This window comes from Rhinopithecus roxellana, chromosome 8 (assembly GCF_007565055.1).
Source record: "Rhinopithecus roxellana isolate Shanxi Qingling chromosome 8, ASM756505v1, whole genome shotgun sequence".
In the NCBI taxonomy this organism is placed as follows: domain Eukaryota; kingdom Metazoa; phylum Chordata; class Mammalia; order Primates; family Cercopithecidae; genus Rhinopithecus; species Rhinopithecus roxellana.
Genome location: NC_044556.1, coordinates 78,326,043 through 78,347,886, shown reverse-complemented (window position 1 = coordinate 78,347,886; position 21,844 = coordinate 78,326,043). Strand labels below are relative to the sequence as shown.

Sequence of the window (21,844 nt, the reverse complement as noted above, 5' to 3'; positions counted from 1 at the left end):
TAAGCAGGGTTCATATTCCACAGTGTTTTGAGTGATATGTTATATAGAGCTTGAACTTGATCATGAAAACAGAAGATTTCAAATATGATTGCTATTTTAAACAGGCAAATATTTTAATCAGAGAAATTATACGAAGATTTGTATTTTAGAAAGATACAGCCATTGTTGTGTTGTGGATGGATCAGAGAGGGTTAAAGATTAGAGGCAGGGAGATAAGTCAGGAGGTAAGAAGCAATGAGGACCTAAATTAAGATAGTGGTAGTGGGAATAGAAAATCATGAAAGAATATGAATAATTATGGAGGTATTGTTGATCAGAATTGATCAATAAAACATGGAGGCTAAGTGAAAAGAGAAGACCATGAATAATGTCAGGTTTCTAGCTTGGAAAATGGGTGGTTGGAGAAACAGAGTTGAGAGCGGAAGTCTGAGAAACATTAATGTTTAAAGCCTAAAATTTAAGAGTATAAGAAGAAGTCCATGTGGGAGCCTGAGTACAGGATGTCAGAGCCATTGGGAGAAAGCTAGGAGAAAGTGGATATACCAAAGCTGAGAAAGTAAGTATCAAGAAACCTGGAGTGAGCAATAGTATCCAATGCCACAAAGAAATCAAGTAAGATGAAAGGAAGTTATAACGAGTTGGAGAAGGCTGTGAGTGGAGCAGATTTGGAGGTAGGGACAATTAAGAGGTCAATTTTGGACATTCTGAGGTTGAGAGGTCTATTAGAGGTAATAGCATAAAGGAGTAGAGAGCTGAGCAGAGAAGTTGGGACTAAAGATATCTTTAAGAGTTGTGGACATACAGATTTGTTTACAGTCAAAGATTAAATATAATTTTCAGTGGAAAAAGTGTAAGAAGAGGAGATGTTCAAGAACTAAAGCTATCCTCATATTAAGAGGTCATGGAAAAATTGAGTAGCCAGTAAAGGACGAGAAAGATGAACCAGTGTGATTTCAGGTTCACACTGAAAGTGTGGGGTCCTGAGAGTCAAGGAAGAGGAGATCATTGATGATGTCAAATCCTCCTAATTTGTCAAGTGAGATAAGCAATTTTAATTTAACGAAGCAGAGGGCATTGTTAGATCAAAGTTCTAGATCAAAATTCAAGACTTCTTCAACTAAAGTGGTTTCCATGAAGTAGTGAGGACAGACATGTATATGGGTGGATTTAACTGAGTATGGGAAGAGAATTGGAGTCAGGGGATGTGATGGTTAATTTTATATGTCAACGTGACTGGACCATAAGAGCCACAGTTTTTTTTTTTTTTTTTTTTTTTTTTTTTTTTTTTTTTTTTTTTTGCAAAAGGATCTCACTCTCATGGCTCAAGCCAGACTGCAGTGTTTTTTTTGTTTTTGTTTTTGTTTTGTTTTTTTGCAAAAGGATCTCACTCTCATTGCTCAAGCCAGACTGCAGTGGCACATGATCTCAGCTCACTACAGCCTTGCCTTCCAGGGCTCAGGCGATCCTCCCACCTCATCCTCCCTAGTAGCTGGGACTCCAGGCATGTGCCATGATGCCCAGCTAATTTTTTTTTTTTTTTTTTTTGTATTTTTTAGTAGAGACAAGGTTTTGCCATGTTGCCCAGGCTGGTCTTGAACTCCTGACCTCTACACACCTCAATCCCAAAGTGCTGGGATGACAGGCAGGAGCCACCGCATCTGGCCAAGATTAACATTTGAATTGGTAGACTGAATAAAGCAGATTGTCTTCCCCAATGTGGGTGGGTCTCATGCAAATCCACTGAAGGCCTGAATGGAACCCAGGGCTGAGTAAGGCAGGATTCTCTCCCTGCCTGATGATCTTCAAGCTGGGATGTCAGACTTTGGACTGATACTTAGACTGGTACTCATACCATTGGCTCTCCTTTGTGCTAACTATAGATCTTGGGATATCTGTCTTCATAATCACATGACCCAATTTCTTTGTTTTGAGTCTTACTCTGTTGCCTAGGCTGGAGTGCAGTGGCACGATCTTGACTCACTGCAACCTCTGCCCCCCACGTTCAAGCGATTCTCCTGCCTCAGCCTTCTGAGTAGCTGGGACCAGAGATGAATGCCACAGAAAATTTTTGTATTTTTAGTAGAAATGGGGTTTCACCATGTTGACCAGGCTGGTCTTGAACTCCTGACCTCAAGTGATCCACCCACCTTGACCTTTCAAAGTGCTGGAATTATAGGTGTGAGCCACTGCACTTGCCCCAATTTCTTATAAGCCTCTTTATATCTACCTATTTATATCTCTTAGCAGTTCTGTTTCTATAGATAACCCAGACTAATACAGATTTTGGTACTGAGAAGTGAGGTGCTGCTGTAACAAATGCTTAAACCTGTGGAAGTTGCTTTGGAACTGGGTAATGGGTAGAGGCTGGAAGAGTTTTGAGGTGCATACTATAAATATAGATATTAAGAGTGATTCTTGTGAAGTCTCAAATGGTAACGAAGATTATGTAGGAACCTGAAGGAGAGACAATCATTGTTATAAAGAGGGAAAGAACCTTACTGAATTGTGTTTGTGTTCTAGTGATTTTTTGGAAAGTAGAACTGGTGAGCAATGAAACTGGATATTTTGCTGAGAATATTTCTAAGCAAAGTGTTGAAGGAGTATCTTAGTTCCTCCTGACTGTTTATAGTAATATGTGAGAGGACAGAGATGAACTGAAGAAAGGATTGTTAAGCAACAAGGAACTAGATCTTAAATATTTGGAAAATTCAGCCTATCGATATTACAAAAAATGTTCTGAAAGGAACACCAAGGATGTGGCTGGATTTTCACTCAATAAAGAGTTTATGAGATTATAGGAGCAGAAGCACTGTCAGCTTGAACTGAGGGGATGGAGGTTACACAAAATGAAGAAAGGATATTTGACTTCTTGGATTTGTCAAGACAAGGTGATAGAGCTATCTGCGTATAAATGTGCACTGTTCAAAGACAGAGAAAAATTACCCCGAAGGCAATTCAGAGATTATCATGGTCACCATCTCAGTTTTAAAAGGCCAGATGGCCTCTGGGAGCCAGGAACTCTCTGCAGAGCTGTGGGGCCAAGACCACCATGTATAGCCTTAGGAGGATGACCCCCTCACCCACACACCACCGGGCCTAGAAGGCAGAGCATCGAAGAGGATTATTTTCAGGGCTTAAGATCTGATGGAATTCACCTTGTCAGGTTTTGAACTGGCTTGAAACCAACTACCTTTCCTTCTTTCCTACTTCTTCTTTTGGAATGGGAATGTTTATCCTGTGTTGTCCCACTATTGTATTTTGGAAGCAGATAGCTTATTTGGTTTCAAAGGTTCACAGCTGGAGAAAATTTTTGCCTCATAATGAATTACATCTCAAGTCTCAGCCATATCCTATTTAGATGATTTTTAGAGAGATTTTAATAACAAACCTGCACATGTACCTCTGTACTTAAAACAAAAGTTAAAGAAAACCTTATTAAGAAAAAAGATGAGACTTTAAATGTTAGACTTTAGAGTTGAAATTGGAATGCATTAAGACTTTAGGGGTGCTGGTTGCTTCCAAGATGGCTGAATAGCAACAGCTCTGGTCTACAGCTCCTAGCAAGATCGATGCAGAAGATGGGTGATTTCTGCATTTCCAACTGAGGTACCTGGTTCATCTCATTGGGACTGGTTGGACAGTGGGTGCAGCCGAAGGAGGGTAAGCTGAAGCAGGGCAGGGCATCGCCTCACCCGGGAAGCACAAGGGGTTGAGGGAGTTCCCTTTCTTAGCCAAGGGAAGCTGTGGATAACTGTACCTGGAGGAGTGGTACACGTCTGCCCAAATACGGGACTTTTCCCATGGTCTTCGCAACCAGCAGACCAGGAGATCCCCTCCTGTGCCTGGCTTGGCGGATCCCACACCCAGGGACCCTTGCTTGCTGCTAGCGCAGCTGTCTGAGATGGACCCGTGAAGTGGGAGCTTGGCGGGTAGGGGGGCATCCGCCATTGCTGAGACTTGAGTAGGCAGTTCTATGTTCACAGTGTAAACAAAGTGTCAAGGAAGCTCGAACTGGGCAGAGCCCACCACAGCTCAGCAAGCCCTACTGCCTCTCTAAATTCCACCTCTAGGGGCAGGGCATATCTGAACAAAAGGCAGCAGACAGCTTCTCCATACTTAAACGTCCCTGCCTGACAGCTCTGAAGAGAGCAGAGGTTCTCCCAGCATGGTGTTCGAACTCTGATAACAGACAGACTGCCTTCTTAAGTGGGTCCCTGACCCCCATGTAGCCTGACTGGGAGACACCTCCCAGTAGGGGCCAACAGACAACTCAAACAGGTGGGTGCCCCTCTGGGATGAAGCTTTCAGAGGAAGGATCAAGCAGCAATATTTACTGTTCTGCAGCCTTCACTGGTGATACCCAGGCAAACAGGGTCTGGAGTGGACTTGCAACTAAGGGGCCTGTCTGTTAGAAGGAAAACTAACAGAAAGAAATAGCATCAACATCAAGAAAAAGGACATCCACACCAAAACCCCACTGGTAGGTCACCAACATCAAAGACCAAAGGTAGATAAGACCACAAAGATGGGGAGAAACCAGAGGAGAAAAGCTGAAAATTCCAAAAACTAAAACACCTCTTCTCCAAATGAACACAATTTCTCACCAGGAAGGGAACAAAACTGGATGGAGAGTGAGTTTGATGAGTTGACAGAAGTAGGCTCCAGAAGGTTGGCAATAACAAACTTCTCCGAGCTAAAGGAGCATGTTGTAACTCATCACAAGGAAGCTAAAAACCTTCAAAAAAAGGTTAGATGAATGGCTAACTAGAATTACCAATGTAGAGAAGAGATTAAATGACCTGATGGAGCTGAAAATCACAGTATGAGAACTTTGTGAAGCATACACAAGCTTCAATAGCCGATTCAATCAAGTGGAAGAAAGGATATCAGTGATTAAACATCAAATTAATGAAATTAAAATGAGAAGACAAGATTAGAGAAAAAAGTGAAAAGAAATGAACAAAGCCTCCAAGAAATATGGGACTAAGTGAAAGACCAAATCTATGTTTGATACCAAATCTATGTTTGTTTCAGGTGTACCTGAAAGTGAGAGGGAGAATGGAACCAAGTTAGAAAACACTCTTCAGGGTATTATCTAGGAGAACTTCCCCAACCTACCAAGGCAGGCCAACAGTTCAAATTCAGGAAATACAGAGAACACCACGAAGATACTCCTTGAGAACGGCAACCCCAAGACATGTAATTGTCAGATTCACCAAGGTTGAAATGAAGGAAAAAATGTTAAGGGCAGCCAGAGAGAAAGGTTGGATTACCCACAAAGGGAAGCCCATCAGACTTACAGTGGATGGATCTCTCTGCAGAAACCCTACAAGCCAGAAGAGAGTGGGGGCCAATATTCAACATTCTTAAAGAAAAGAATTTTCAACCCAGAATTTCATATCCAGCCAAACTAAGCTTCATAAGTGAAGGAGAAATAAAATCCTTTACAGCCAAGCAAATGCTGAGAGATTTTGTTGCCACCAGTCCTGCCTTACGAGAGCTCCTGAAGGAAGCACTAAACATGGAAAGAAACAACCAGTACCAGCCACTGCAAAAATTGTAAAGACCATCGACGCTATGAAGAAACTGCATCAATTTAATGGGCAAAATAACCAGCTAGCACCATAATGACAGGATCAAATTCACACATAACAATATTAATCTTAAATGTAAATGGGCTAAGTGCCCCAATTAAAAGACACAGACTGGCAAATTGGATAAATAGTCAAGACTCACCAGTGTGCTGTATTCAGGAGACCCATCTCATGTGCAAAGACACACATAGGCTTAAAATAAAGGGATGGAGGAAGATCTACCAAGCAAATGGAAAGCAAAAAATAAAAATAAAATAAAAATAAAAGCAGGGGTTGCAATACTAGTCTCTGATAAAACACACTTTAAACCAACAAAGATGAAAAGAGACAAAGAAGGCCATTACATAATGATAAAGGGATCAATTCAACAAGAAGAGCTAACTATCCTAAATATATATGCACCCAATACAGGAGCATCCAGATTCACAAAGCAAGTTCTTAGAGACCTACAAAGAGAATTAGACTCCTACACGATAATAATGAGAGACTTTAACACCCCACTGTCGATATTGGACAGATCAATGAGACAGAAAATTAACAAGGATATCCAGAACTTGAACTCAGCTCTGGACCAAGCGGACCTAATAGACATCTACAGAACTCTCCACCCCAAATCAACAGAATATACATTCTTCTCAGCACTACATCACACTTATTCTAAAATTGACCACATAGTTGGAAGTAAAACACTCCTCAGCAAATGTAAAACAACGGAAATCATAATAGTTGCTCAGACCACAGTGCAACCAAATTAGAACTCAGGATTAAGAATCTCACTCAAAACCGCACAACTACATGGAAACTGAACAACCTGCTCCTGAATGACTACTGGGTAAATAACGAAATGAAGGCAGAAATAAAGATGTTCTTTGAAACCAATGAGACAAAGATTCTGGTACGAGTCTCTGGAACAAATTTAAAGCAGTGTATAGAGGAAAATTTATAGCACTAAATGCCCACAAGAGAAAGTAAGAGAGATCTGAAATCAACACCCTAACATCACAATTAAAAGAACTGGAGAAACAAGGGCAAAGAAATTCAAAAGCTAGCAGAAGATAAGAACTAACTAAGATCAGAGCAGGACTGAAGGAGATAGAGACACAAAAAAACCTTCAAAAAATCAGTGAATCCAGGGGCTGGTTTTTCGAAAAGATCAACAAAATAATTAGACCACTAGCAAGACTAATAAAGAAGAAAAGAGAGAAGAATCAAATAGACACAATAAAAAATGATAAAGGGGATATCACCACTGATCCCACAGAAATACAAACTACCATCAGAGAATACTATAAACACTACACAAATAAACTAGAAAATCTACGAGAAATGGATACATTCCTGGACACAAACACCCTCCCAAGACTAAACAAGGAAGAAGCTGAATCTCTGAATAGACCAATAACAGGTCCTGAAATTGAGGCAATAATTGATAGCCTACCAACCAAAAAACGTCCAGGACCAGAAGGATTCACCACCAAATTCTACCAGAGGTACAAAGAGGAGCTGGTACCATTCCTTCTGAAATTATTCCGATCAATAGAAAAAGAGGGAATCCTCCCTAACTCATTTTATGAGGCCAGCATCATCCTGACACTAAAGCCTGGCAGAGACACAACCAAAAAAAGAGAATTTCAGGCCAACATCCCTGAAGAACATCGATGCAAAAATTCTCAATAAAATACTGACAAACTGAATTCAGCAGCACATCAAAAAGCTTATCCACCATGATCAAGTTGACTTCATCCCTGGGATGCAAGGCTGGTTCAACATACGCAAATCAATAAACATAATCCATCACATAAACAGAACCAACGGCAAAAAACATGATGATTATCTCAATAGATGCAGAAAAGGCCTTAAACAAAATTTAGCAGCCTTTCATGCTAAAAACTCCCAATAAAGTAGGTATCGGTGGAACGTATCTCAAAATAATTAGAGCTATTTATGACAAACCCACAGCCAATATCATACTGAATGGGCAAAAACTGGAAGCATTCCCTTGAAAACTGGCACAAGACAAGGATGCCCCTTCTCACCACTCCTATTCAACATAGTATTGGAAGTTCTGGCCAGGGCAATCAGGCAAGAGAAAGCAATAAAACGTATTCAGATAGGAAGAGAGGAAGTCCAGTTGTCTCTGTTTGCAGATGACATGATTGTATGTTTAGAAAACCCCATCATCTCAGCCCCAAATCTCCTTAAGCTGATAAGCAACTTCAGCAAAGTCTCAGGATACAAAATCAATGTGCAAAAATCAAAAGCATTCCTATACACCAATAACAAAGCCAAATCGTGAGTGAACTTCCATTCACAATTGCTACAAAGGTAATAAAATACCTAGGAATACAACTTACAAGGGATGTGAAGGACCTCTTCAAGGAGAACTATAAACCACTGCTCAACGAAATAAGAGAGGACACAAACAAAGGGAAAAACATTCCATGCTCATGGATAGGAAGAATCAATATAATGAAAATGGCCTTACTACCCAAAGTAATTTATATCGCCATCAAGCTACCACTGACTTTCTTCACAGAATTGGAAAAAATTAATTTAAAGGTCATATGGAACCTGAAAAGTGCCCACATAGCCAAGGTAGTCCTGGGCAAGAAGAACAAAGGTGGAGGCATCATGCTACCAGACTTCACACTTTACTACAAGGCTGCAGTAACTGAAACAGCATGGTACTGGTACCAAGACAGATATATAGACCAATGGAACAGAACAGAGGCCTCAGAAATAACACCACACATCTACAACCATCTAATCTTTGACAGACCTGACACACACAAGTAATGGGGAAAAGATTCCCTATTTAATAAATGGTGTTGGGAAAACTGGCTAGTTAAATGCAGAAAACTGAAACTGGACCCCTTCCTTATGCCTTATACAAAAATCAACTCTAGATGGATCAAAGACTTAAACGTAAGACCTAGGACCATAAAAATCCTAGAAGAAAACCTGGGCAGTAGCATTCAGGACATAGGCATGGGCAAAGACTTCATGTCTAAAATACCAAAAGCAATGGCAACAAAAGCCAAAATTGACAAATGGGATCTAATTAAACTAAAGGGCTTCTCTGCAGCAAAAGAAACTATCATCAGAGTGAACCGGCCACCTACAGAATGGGAGAAAATTTTTGCAATCTATCCATCTGACAAAGGGCTACTATCCAGAATCTACAAAGAACGTAAACAAATTTGCAAGAAAAAAGCAAACAACTGCATCAAAAAATGGGCAAAGGATATGAATAGACACTTATCAAAAGAAGACATTTATGCAGCCAACAGACATATGAAAAAATGCTTGTTGATTAGAGAAATGCAAATCAAAACCACAATGAGATATCATCTCATGCCAGTTAGAATGGTGATCATTAAAAAGTCAGGAAACAAGATGCTGGAGAGGTTGTGGAGAAATAGGAATGCTTTTACACTGTTGGTGGGAGTATAAATTAGTTCAACCATTGTGGAAGACAGTGTGGTGATTCCTCAAGGATCTAGAGCTAGAAATACCATTTGACCCAGCAATCCCATTACTGAGCATACACCCAAAGGATTATAAATCATTCTACAATAAAGACACATGCACACATGTTTATTGCGGCACTATTCACGATAGCAAAGACTTGGAACCAACCCAAATGTCCATCAGTGATAGACTGGATTAAGAAAATGTGGCACATATACACCATGGAATAATATGCAGCCATAAAAAGGATGAGTTCCTGTCCTTTGCAGGGACATGGATGAAGCTGGAAACCATCATTCTCAGCAAACTATTGGAAGATCAGAAAACCAAACACTGCATGTTCTCACTCATAAGCGGGAGATGAACAACAAAAACATATGGACACAGGGAGGGGAACATCACACACCAGGGCCTGTGGGGGTTGGAGGGCTAGGGGAGGGATAACATCAGGAGAAATACTTAATGTATGTGATGGGGTGATGGGTGCGGCAAGCCACCATGGCACATGTATACCTATGTAACAAAACTGCACATTCTGCACATGTAACCCAGAACTTAAAGTATGATAATAATAATAATAAAGACTTTAGGGGCTATCAGGATGGCTTATTTTGCATACAATAAGGACATGCATTTCTGGAGGCCAGACGTGGAATGTCATGGGCAGAATATTTGTGTCTCACCCAGGTTCATATGTTGAAGCCCTAACCTTCTCTGTGATGTTATTTGGAAACGGGGACTTTGGGAGGCAATTAGAGTTAGATTTGGTCATAAGTGTGGGTTCTCATGATGGGATTAGTGGCCGTATAAGAATAGAAAAAGAGAAAGATATCTCCTAGGGCACACACTGAGGAAAAGCCATATGAAGGTGGCCATCTGCAAGCCAGGAGAGAGAATCCTCACCAGAAACCAAATCAACACCTTCATCTTGGACTTCTCAGCCTTCAGTATTGTGACAAAAAATTCCTGTCGTTTTAGCCACCCAGTCTATGGTATTTTGTTATAATAGCAGCTAGAGCAGATTAATACAAAGAATATAAGAAATTCTCTTTTTTTTTTTTTTAATTTAAGATGGAGTCTCGCTCTGTCACCCAGGCTGGAGTGCAATGGCACGATCTCTGCTCACCGCAACTTCTGCCTCCTGGGTTCAAGCAATTCTGTTGCCTCAGCCCCCGGAGTAGCTGGGATTATAGGCATGCGCCACCACGCCCAGCTAATGTTTACATTTTTAGCAGAGATGGGGTTTCAAGGGTTTCACCATGTTGGCCAGGCTGGTCTCGAACTCCTGACCTCAAGTGATCTGCCTGCCTCAGCCTCCCAAAGTGCTGGGATTACAGGCGTGAGCCACTGCGCCTGGCCAGGAGTATAAGCAATTCTTATATTTTGCCACAACAAACAGGAAAAAAAAAGTGGTGGTGATGGGGCAGTTGCAGGTACAGGAAACAGAATCAAGGAAAATTTTGTGGAAATAAACAGCAGTTTGTATGCCAGTAGAAATGAGCCAGAGAAAGTGAATGAAACACTTCTCTTAGTGGATCACTATTCTGGGCACAGTGAAAACAAGACTAACAATGCCTCTGCTCTTTGGAAGCTCACGTTTAAATAGAGGCATGTTGCATAGTGTATAAGGGAGACAGAGAACAAATAAACATGAAAAAAATGAAATGAGTTTAAATCCAAGTAATTTTAATGAACCAGACCATTTGTTCCGTACATCATTTGAAGGCCTTGCTCTCTATCTTTAAGGACATATTTTTGACAGTCTTTTTAGGGCACCTCTGTTTGAATCTATCATATGATACCTTCTCTGTTGAGAGCTGCTTTATAAACTGAGGAAGACCAAGGTTTCAGGAAAAGGACATCAGTGGCTAGAAGTAACTGGGACTGGGGATACAGAGGTTGCTCCTCACCCTCTTTCTTGTTCCTTTATTCTTCCCTGATCATGTTTGTTTTAGTCTCTTCACTTTCAAAATCATTCTCTTCAAGAGAGAAGAAAACAGGTATTGAAAAGTTCTATTTTCCACTGCTATCTTTTAATTTGCCACCTGCCTCTCTTAGGCTGATATCTTCCTTATTTTTGTACTTTAAACATTCCTTAACAGGCAAGCCTTTACTAATCTTCTTACCAGTCTTCATTGAACAATATTAAAATAGTCAATAATCATAATATAAATCCTGTTGATAGTTTCAACTTTGAAATCAATTTATAGCCAAAACATGGAATGATATAGTCATGGTTACAGAATAGAATATGAATGTTATCCACCTGCCCCATGTGGGAGTTATCGACAGAAGATAAGAAGGGAATGTAAATAGAATGTTGGAGGTCCTGTTATCTTAATCTTCTTTTTATTTATTTATTTTAAACTTTATTTTATTTTTAATTTTTATTATTTTTTAAAGGCTAGACAAGTAAACCTGTGGGAGTGGAGAAGGGATAAAGAAATCTGTGATTAATTAGTTGTAAACACCACTGCACTTGCACCAGCCCTATTATGCTAATCTTGTATAGGAAAAATTCAAAGGATAATATATACATTTGAGATAATTATTAATAGAAAGAAGTTTGGAGCCGGGCATGGTGGCTCATGCCTATAATCCCAGCTCTCTGGGAGGCTGAGGCAGGCAGATTGCTTGAGCATGGAAGTTCGAAACCAACTTGGGCAACATGGCGAACCCCAATTCTACAAAAAATACAAAAATTAACTGGGTGTGGTGGTGCACACCTGTAGTCCCAGCTACTGGGGAGGCATAGGTGGGAGCCTGGGAGGTGAAGGCTGCAGTGAGCTGTGATGGCACCACTCACTCCAGCCTGGGAAACAGAGTAGGACTCTGTTTCAAGAAAGAAAGAAAGAAAGAAAGAAAGAGAGAGAGAGAGAGAGAGAGAGAGAGAGAGAGAGAGAGAAAGAAAGAAAGAAGGAGTTTAAGTATTATAAGTTTAAAAAGTAGCCAATACTGGAACTAAACATAGTGACATGAACATAAAAAGAGTGGAGATGAGCAGGGGAAAGTAGCAGGAAATTAAAAAAAAAAACCCGAAGGAAGGTATTATATAAAAAGATAGTAGGAAGGGTATATTATTAAGAGAAATGAAAGTAGCCACCAGAAGAACTAAAACAGACATATGTAAAATATTTACCTCCAGGTTCAGGGACTGGTGATAGAGAGCAGAGGAACACAGAACAATTAATTTTTATTACACATCCTTCTTTATTATTTGATTTTAAAATAAACTATGTACAGGTTTGATGTTGATAAAAAAATTTTAAGATTAAATATGTTTTTATTATTATTATTATACTTTAAGTTCTAGGGTACATGTGCATAACGTGCAGGTTTGTTACATATATATACTTGTGCCATGTTGGTGTGCTGCACCCATCAACTTAAATATGTTTTTTTAAAAACAACTTGCTTCAGTTAGAAGAGTCTCTCTGTTTCTCTTAGAATAATGTATTTACCAAGAGCTTTTCTTGGGATGAGGTAGCATAGGCAGATAAGCTCTTTGTTAAAACCATACCTCCTGCCTTCCATTGTTTCTGCAGTACTGAAGTAATATCCTTAAATTATTGAATGATGTCATAAAGTATAATCATAACTATTTAAGTCCTCACACATTGCTGGTTGGAATGAGCAATAATGCACTTTGGAAAATAACTTGGTAGTTTCTTAAAATTTTAAACATAACTTATAATCACATTCCTAGGTATTTTCTTAAAAAGAATGAAAACATATGTGCACACAAAACCAGTATGTGACTGTTTATAGTGGCTTTATTCATAACTGCTCTAAACTGGAAACAACCCAAATGTCCTTCAGCTGGTGAATGGATAAACAAACTGGAATACCTGCAATGGAATATTACTCAGCAATAACAAGGAATGAACTTCTGACACAGGCATCTTGGATGAATCTCTTAGGCATTATGCGAAGTGAAAGAAGATAGATGCAAAAGGCCACATAAATAATTCCATTCATAGGATAGTCTGGAAAAGATAAATCTACATGGAGAAAAACAGATCAGTGGTGTTATGGATTAAATTGTGTTGCTCCAAAATTCATATGTTGAAGTCCTAACTCAACATATGGTACCTCAGAATGTGACCTTATTTGGGTAAAGGACCTTTACAGAGCTAATCAGGTTAAAATGAGTTCACTAGGATGGGCCGTAATTCATCATGATTGATGTCCTTATAAAAGAGGAAAATTTGGACAGAGATATGCATAGAGGGAAGATGGTGCAAAAAGACAACCATCTACAAGGCAAGGGGAGAGGCCGGGAAAAGAAGAGCCTTCCCTCATACTCCTCAGAGTGTGGAACCAGGAACTAACCCTGCCAAGACCTTCATTTTGGACTTCTAGACTCCAGAATTGTGAGGTGATAAATTTATGTTAGGTAAAGCACTCAGTCTGTGGTATTTGGTTATGGCAGTCCTAGCAAACTAATACAAGTGGTTTCTACAGACGAGGTGAAGCAAGGGTTGACTACAAAGGGGCACGAAGGAAATGTTTAGGGAGGTGGAAATGCTCTATGTCTTGGTCATGGTGGTTACAGGACTGCATGTGCTTTCAGAATTCATAGAGCTGTACATTTAAAAGGGCACATTTTACTCAACATAGAATTATATCTCTATAAGTCTGATATCAAAATCTAACAGAAAAACTAGATTGGAAAAACCAAAATTACTTTTAAAAATTAAAAATTGGAAAAGTGACCCAAGATATGTGTGTGCGTATGTCCAAAAGTAGATTATTCGAATAAATATTAGTTAAATCAATCAAAAGACACAATTATTTTCCTGGTGAACCTTACATTATAGTAGGTGATGTAGCTAATACATAAATAAAGAAATAAACATATAAAAATGATGTCAGGAAGTGATAGATTCTGTGAAGAAAATAAAGCAAGGTAAGGGGGTAGAGAGATATAAGGAACTCTATTTTAAATACAATACCGTGACGGTCAGTTTTATCTGTCAGCTTCTCCGGGCTGCAGTCCTCAGTTATTCAATCAGACACAGATCTAGGTGTTGCTATGAAGATATTTTGTAGAGGTAATCAAAGACCATAATCAGGTGGCATCAAGAAAGGGAGATCATCCTAGGTAATCTGTGTGGGCCTGATTCAATCAGTTAAGAGCAAAGCTGAGGCTTCCCTGAAGAAGAGGAAATTCCAGCTCCGGACAGCAGCTTCAGCCTGCACATAAGAGTTTCAGCCTACACTTCTTGACAGCCTACCCTGTGGATTTCAGACTCGCCCAGCTAGCCCCCACAATCATGTCAGCCAATTCCTTGTAATCAACTTTTTAATATGTATCTCCTACTGGTTCTGTTTCTCTAGTTGAACCCTTGCTGATCCAAGTAGTCAGGAGGGTCTCCTGGGCATCATACTTCAGTAGAAACAGAATGAGGAGGGTACAAATATCTGGTGTAGGGGTGAGGGTGGTAACGGTAGATTCTAGGAAGAAGCAGCATCTAGTGCAAAGACCCTGTTGTGGAAATGTGTTTGTCCCTCCTTGTTGAAGAGCAAGGAGGGCAGAAAGGTTGGAGAACAGAGTGAGTCAGAGCATGGTAGTGCTGAGTTTGGGAATGGGGCAGGAGCTGGATCATGCATAGGTCATGATAAGAACTTTGGATTATATCCAAGTGAGCTGGGAAGCTAGTAGAGGGTGTTGAGCAGAGCAATGACATGCTGTAAATTTAGAAGGGGCACCTAACCTATCATGCAAGAGAAGATCAGGGAGACCAATTAGAGGGCTATCACAGTTGTCTAGGGAGGAAATACTGGTGGCTTGGAATAGAGTGACAGTGGTGAAGAAGATTAGAAATAGACAGATTTAGGACATTTTTGTTTTTTGTTTTTGAGATGGGGTTTCACTCTGTTGCACAGGCTGGAGTGCAGTGGCGCAAACTCAGCTCCACCTCCTGGGCTCAAGCAGTCCTCCCACTTCAGGCTCCAGAGTAGCTGGGACTACAGGTAGGTGCCACCATGTCCGGCTACTTTTTGATTTTTTTTTTTTTTTTGTAGAGATGAAGTTTCACCATATCGCCCAGGTTGGTCTCAAAGTCCTGGACTCAAGCAGTCCACTGGCCTTGGCCTCCCCAAATACTGGGATTACAGGTGTGAGCCCCTGGACCTGGTCTGATTTAGGACAAATTTTAAAGGGAGAGAGAGAGCTAAGAAGATTTGCTAAAGGGTTGAATTTGGAGTGAGAATATAAAAGTGGAATAAAAAAAGAATGATTTCTAGGGTTTTAGCCTGAGAAACCAGAAGAAACTGAACATGGTGGTGGTATCTGTGAGGATGGGAAAATTATTGAGAGAGAGGGGTAGAGCAGCTGTGAAAGGTGGAAAGCAAGAATTCAGGGTTGGACATATTAAATTTTAGATGTCATTAAAATATCCAAGTGTAGGTATCTGTTTGGTACATATTTCTGGAGATATATTAAATACGTTTGCGTCATTGGCACTTAGGAAGTGAGCATGGGCCAGGCACCGTGGCTCATGCCTATAATCCCAGCACTTTGCAATACTGAGCTGTGTGGACCACTTGAGCCTAGGAGTTGGAGACCAACCTGGGCAACATAGCCAAAGCCTGTCTCTATAAAAAATACAAACATTAGCTGGGCGTGGTGGTACACACCTGTAGTCCCAGCTACTTGGGAGGCTGAGGTGGTGGGAGGATGATTACAGTCAGGGAGGCAGAGGTTACAGTGAGCCAAGATTGCACCATTTCACTACAGCCTGAGTGACAGAGCTAACTCTGTCTCAAAAAAAAAAAAAAGAAGTGAGCATGGATGGAAAAGAGAATAGGTATGAAGAGTGTGCCTTAGGACACACTAGTATTTACAGGTTGGGAAGAACAGGTAAATTCAGTAACAGAAACTGAGATTAAGTGTTCTGTAAGGCAGGCATAATACCCAGAGAGAATAGTGAGCAGAAGGTGCTTCCAGGAGGCAGGTGTGGTCAATTGTGTCAAATTCTATTAATATTATAATATATATAGTTAGTCCCAAACTATATTAGGGACTAAGAGCTGACCAATAAGTATGGCTTCTCAGAGTCATCTGTGGACCACCTGTGTCAGAATTACCCAGCTAGTGTCTTAAAATGAGATTTCTGGATCCACTCCAGACCTACTGGATCAGATTCTCTTGGGGAGAAGCCCAGGAACCTGCACTTAAACAAGCACAGGATTAGGAATACAAAAGGTTTGTTGGAGAACAAAACCAAAAAGCACCAGGTGGTTCTTGTGAACCTGGAAGCTGCTGCCTGAGAGTCTTTGTGCATGGAAGCATATCAATCTTTTCTCTAGACTAGTGGTTGTCAGACTTTAACTTACCCTAGAATCCCTGATGGGCTCCTTAAAAGGATTAGTAGGTCCCGCCCCAGAGTTCCTGAGTCAGGAAGACGGAGGTGAGCCTCAAAAACGACATGTCTAACAAGTTCCCTAGAAATATTGATGTTACTGGTTGGTGGACTACACTTTGACAACCAATGGGCCAAACCTTTTTAAATAGGCCCTTCAAAAGTAGAATAAAAATATAATTAAGAAACGTGGTCTCTATTGCAAGTCATAGACGTGTGTGGCATATCAGTCCATTTCTCTCATCTCTATTTTCAGTTTCTTCCCTGCAATTTTCTTTTTCTTTTTCTTTTTTGAGATGGAGTCTTGCTCTGTCGCCCAGGCTGGAGTGCAGTGGTGTGATCTCGGCTCACTGCAACTTCTGCCTCCCGGTTTCAAGCGATTCTCCTGCCTCAACCTCCCAAGTAGTTGAGATTACAGGCGTCCACCATGCCCAGCTAATTTTTGTGTTTTTAGTAGAGACGGGGTTTCGCCATGTTGGCCAGGCTTGTCTCGAACACCTAACCTTAGGTGATCCTCCTGCCTTGGCCTCCCAAAGTGTTGGGATTACACTGTGCCCAGCCCCTGCAAAATTTGGAATTAAAGCTTTTATGATGTTGGCCAATCATGGAACTGCTTTAGCTGAGGTTAATTTGACTCTATGACAAAATTTAGAGATATCAAAAAGCCTCTTAGACATTTTAATTTTAAAAGACTTTTCAGGATGTCCTAATTTTTAGGTGGGGGTGGCAGGTTTTTTGTTTTTTTGTTTTTTTTAACAGATGAAAGGCATTTAAGTAAAATAAAAATGAAAAAGTCCTTTTGACATTGTGTACTTGATGGTTCTGTCTCTGCCTGTAACAAATCTCATTTCTGTTACCATGAACTGAATGAAAAAAGTAAATTTGCCCCAATTCCATGTAATTAATTCCATCTGTTTGTCATTTCTGACTGGAAAACTTCTTCCATACCTTGTTTGATATGAAGAACAAATAATTGGATTGTCTGATAAGTCTGCCAATAAACTATTCAGAAACATCATGTGAAATAGTTCCCACTATATGAATTTTATGGTTTGTCTAAACACTAACATTTTCCCCTTCTGTAGTTGTATGAAAAAACAAACATTGTTAGTATAGTAGATAAATTGTTATAAAATACCAGAAAGAAAAAAAAGTCAGTATCTTTTAGCTGAGAACAACCAATACTCTGATCAATGACTGCATCAGGATTTTATTTGCCTATTAGTCCACAGAGTAGCCCAGAACACTAAATTTATTCATAAGAGAAGATATTGATTATTGGTCATTCCACATAAATGTAACTTTTGATCTGTGTGTCCAATTATTTGCTTTTTGAATTTTACTAAAACTGGCTGGACACAGTGGCTCAGGCCTGTAATCCCAGCACTTTAGGGGGCTGAAGCAGGAGGACTGCTTGAGTATGGGAGTTCAAGACCAGCCTGGGTAAAATAGTGATAACCTGTCTCAATAAAAAATTTAAAAATTAGTTGGGGATGGTGGTGTGTGCCTGTGGTCCAGCTACTTGGGAGGCTGAGGTGGGAGGATTTCTTGAGTCTGGGAGGTGGAGGCTACAGTGAGCTCTGATTGTGCCCCTTCATGCTAGCCTGGGTGACAGAGCAAAACCCTGTCTCAAAAAAAAAAAAAAGTATCTTCTAAAATTTTGTAAAATTACTTTTTTTTCCCCCTCAGGTGAGGAGAAAACATCAAGAAAACAAAAAGAGAAATATCCAAATCATTCTTTCTATTCTTTTGTGGTTTGCAACCACTTTTGGGTTTCCCTCTGGGAGAAACCACAGAAATATTGCCTTAGAATAAAATAGCTTATTTGTTTTTTTAAAAAAAGAAGGAAAAGAAAAGAAAAAGAAATGTGATCTGTAGTTTTTTGCAGGGGCAGTATCATAGTATTGTAGCCAATGAGGTTTATCAAAAGTGTGATTATTGCTAATTGAAAACTTTTCCCAGTACCCCTCCATGAAAACTAAAAATGTAGTCAGCATCGGCAATTTTCGAATTTGACAGTCTATATGGAGACTGAACAAACAAACAAAAAAAGAAATGTGGCCTCTTCCTTGGCTAGAAACTTTAACATAACATGGTCTTGAGAAAAACATGTTCTATTTTTCTCAAGTTTTCTATCTCTGCATTCACCAACTTTTCATGTTGATCAGCGTTAAGAGAAATAGTGCTGGTTGTTGCTTTCCTTGACCTCAGTGGGGTAAAGTTATCAGTAATTCGATTCAAGAATTTATCCAATGCTCTGTTTTAGAGAATTATTGTGAGCATCTTAAAATACCTCATTATAGACCAGAGAAGAGCAAACTTGGCCCTTCGGGGACAGCAAAAAAAGAGTCTGTTAGCTGTTTAGACCTGGAGAAGGCAGCTGAAAGTGTTTGGTTACCAAACAGCTTTCCTAAGCACCTAGATAACTGGTGTGATCAGTACTCAGCCCTGTTGTTGGCTGATGACAGGGAAGAGACTGGAGTGAGAGTGTCAGGTGAGTGGTGAAAGAAGGAGAAACAAAACCAGGTTAGGATTGGAATATGAAAAAAAAACCCTCTGATTTTTAGTATGCTAGAAGCCAAACTAGATTTAGGCTGAATGCAGTGGCTCACACCTATAATTCTAGCACTTTGGGAGGCTGAGGCAGGTGGACTGCTTGAGTCCAGGAGTTCAGGACCAGTCTGGGCAACATAGCAAGACCTCGTCTCTACAAATAATAATAATAATAAATTAGCCGGGCATGGTGCTGCGTGCCTAAGTCCCAGCTACTTGGGTGGCTGAGGTGGGAGGATGGCTTAAGCCTAGGAGGTCGAGGCTGCAAGTGAGCTGTGATTGCACCACTGCACTCCAGCCTGGAAACAGAGTGAGACCCTGTCTAAAAAAAAAAAAGGCCAAACTAGATTTGCCAAGAAATAGAAAAATCGGATCAATTAGATCTTGATTTTTTACCAAGGTAAAACAAGGCAAAGTAAACTAGCAAGTCTGAATTCTCAGTCTCCTAAGGAAGCATTTCATCCCCATCTTATACAAGTCATATGTGCAGATGTGGCCAGGTGCAGTGTCACAGTCTTATGCTGCTTTTGTTACTTTTATTAGGGACATGCCATTCATGTCATTTGTGTGACTGGCTTGTCTAATTGCCACAATATCACTTGCTTTTATTTCTACTTCTTTTTATCCCTCAAGTGCTTTTTTCAAGACAGGATCTTGCTCTGTCAACCAGGCTGGAGTACAGTGGCGATCATAGCTCACTGCAACCTCAAACTTTTGGGCTCAAGTGATCCCTCTACCATGTTAGGACTACAGGTATGCACCACCATGCTGGCTAATTTGCTTTATTATTATTATTATTATTTTTGTACAGACAGGATCAGGGGTCTTGCTATGTTGTCCAGGCTGGTCTCAAACCTCTGGCCTCAAGCATTTCCCCTCCTTGGTCTCCCAAAGTGCTGAGATTACAGGCATGAGCCACAGGACCCTGCCTCAAGTGCTGCTTATTATGCTTCCAAACTTGGGAACTGGAGGGGTGGTTGTGGAAAATGTGAGGTTCATACAAGTCAAGTGCTATTCTTCTATCTCTTTTTAAAAATTATATGTGTATTGTTTTGGTAAAGGATATTATTTTGTTTTATCATTCATTCATGCAACAGGCATTTAAATGCCTACTATGTGCTAGACACTGCTATCAATACAAAAGCAAATAAAGGCAATATAAAAACGTCCTACATTTAAAAAAATAATGGGGCTGGTCATGGTGGCTCACATCTGTAGTATGAGCACTTTGGGAGGCCAAGATGGGAGAATCACTTGAGTCAGGAGTTTGAGACCAGCCTGGGCAACATAATGAGACCCTGTCTCTATTTTTTTTTAATTAAAAAATATAAAGAAAAATGGGAGGAGACATGTAAAACAATAAGTGCAGGAAAAAGTCATAGATGACAGAATGGAGAGTGCACAGGGTATAGTGGGAAATAAGGGAGGAATGGCTGATCCTACTGGAAGTTTCATGGAAGACTTTATAGAGAAGATGATTTTTGAATTGGATCCTGACTCTTGGGTTGAGCAGCATTCAATGTGGAGGTTAGGAGGGTGTCACTGAAGGAAGGGGAGCAGTGTGAACAAAGGTACCAATGCATGATAGAGCTTGCACATTTAGGGAATTGAAAGCAGTTTGGTTTGATTGGTGCTCGGGTTCCCCAAGGATAGATAGAGGAGGTAGATGGAACAATTATGTCATCATAGCAAGAAAATAGATGCAAAAGTTGGTCTCAAACTGCAGTAGGGACATCTTTTTCTTACAAACTAGATGTAGATATAAATACCTTGCAGGGGTGGAGGTAGATAGTTGAAGGAGTGGACTCCTGCCTAACATTAATTTCATCTAATTTGCTGAGAGAAGGTGGAGCATGTGTATGTGTTGAGGTGGTTAGGTAGATGGACTAAGCTACGGGGTTCATAAAATCTTGGCTGGGTGCGGTGACTCAATGCCTGTAATCCCAGTTCTTTGGGAGGCTGAGACAGGAGAATTACTTGAGGCCAGGAGTTCAACACCAGCCTGGGCAACATAGCAAGACCCTGTCTCTAAAAAAATAAAAATAAATCAGCTGGGCATGGTAGTGAGGCAGAATAGGGAATTAGGGCAACCAAGGGTTAAGGCATAAGCAAAGGAACAGCAGGTGCAGACAGTTCTAGGCAAAATTAGGCAGCATACAGGCCACATCAGCACTCCTGTGATAACAAGACAGAAGTTTCCACTTCAGCTTCTGATTGACTGCAGGCCAAGTCTCCACTTCAGCCTCTGGTTGGTCTCAGGCCAGTCCTTCATGGGGTGTAACCAATGGGAGGCTTCTAAAGAGCACCTAGGGGTGTTACAAAATTCTTTTAGCTTTATAAAAACCCTGGGGACGATTGCAATCGGGCGGAGAGGGGCGGAGGGGCGGAGACGGGGAGGGGGAGGGAGAGGGGGAGGGAGAGGGAGAGGGAGAGGGGGAGGGGGAGGGGGAGGGGGGTGTTCTTGAGCTGCTTACTTGAGCCTGCTCCCGCTCTGTGAATTGTACTGTTGCTTCTTCGATAAATCTGTGCCATTGTTACTCCATTCTTTTGTTATTTTGTTCATCTTTATTGCTTCTTTTGTTGCTGTGTGCACTTTATTCAATTCTTTGTTCAACATGCCAAGAACCTGGACAACTCACAGGCAACACCTTCCATCTAGTAACAGTGGCACATGCCTGTAGTCCCAGCTACTCAGGAGGTTGAAGTGAGAGGATCCCTTGAGCTCAGGAGTTTGAGGCTGCAGTGAGCTATGATCATGCTACACACTCCAGCCTGGGTGACAGAGTGAGACTCTGTCTCTTAAAGCAAAACAAAACTTCTCCATACTTTCCTCCACTGGGCCATGTTTTTCCATGTTTT

At 40.6% G+C, this 21,844-nt stretch overlaps 1 non-coding gene across 1 annotated transcript; it reads left to right on the top strand.

Annotated features, from left to right (window-relative positions):
* The first annotated feature begins 18,308 nt into the window (after positions 1-18,308).
* On the top strand, positions 18,309-18,454 carry LOC115899327. Its single transcript, XR_004059065.1, has one exon. It is a non-coding gene; the product is annotated as a U4 spliceosomal RNA (small nuclear RNA).
* The last annotated feature ends 3,390 nt before the right edge of the window (positions 18,455-21,844 follow it).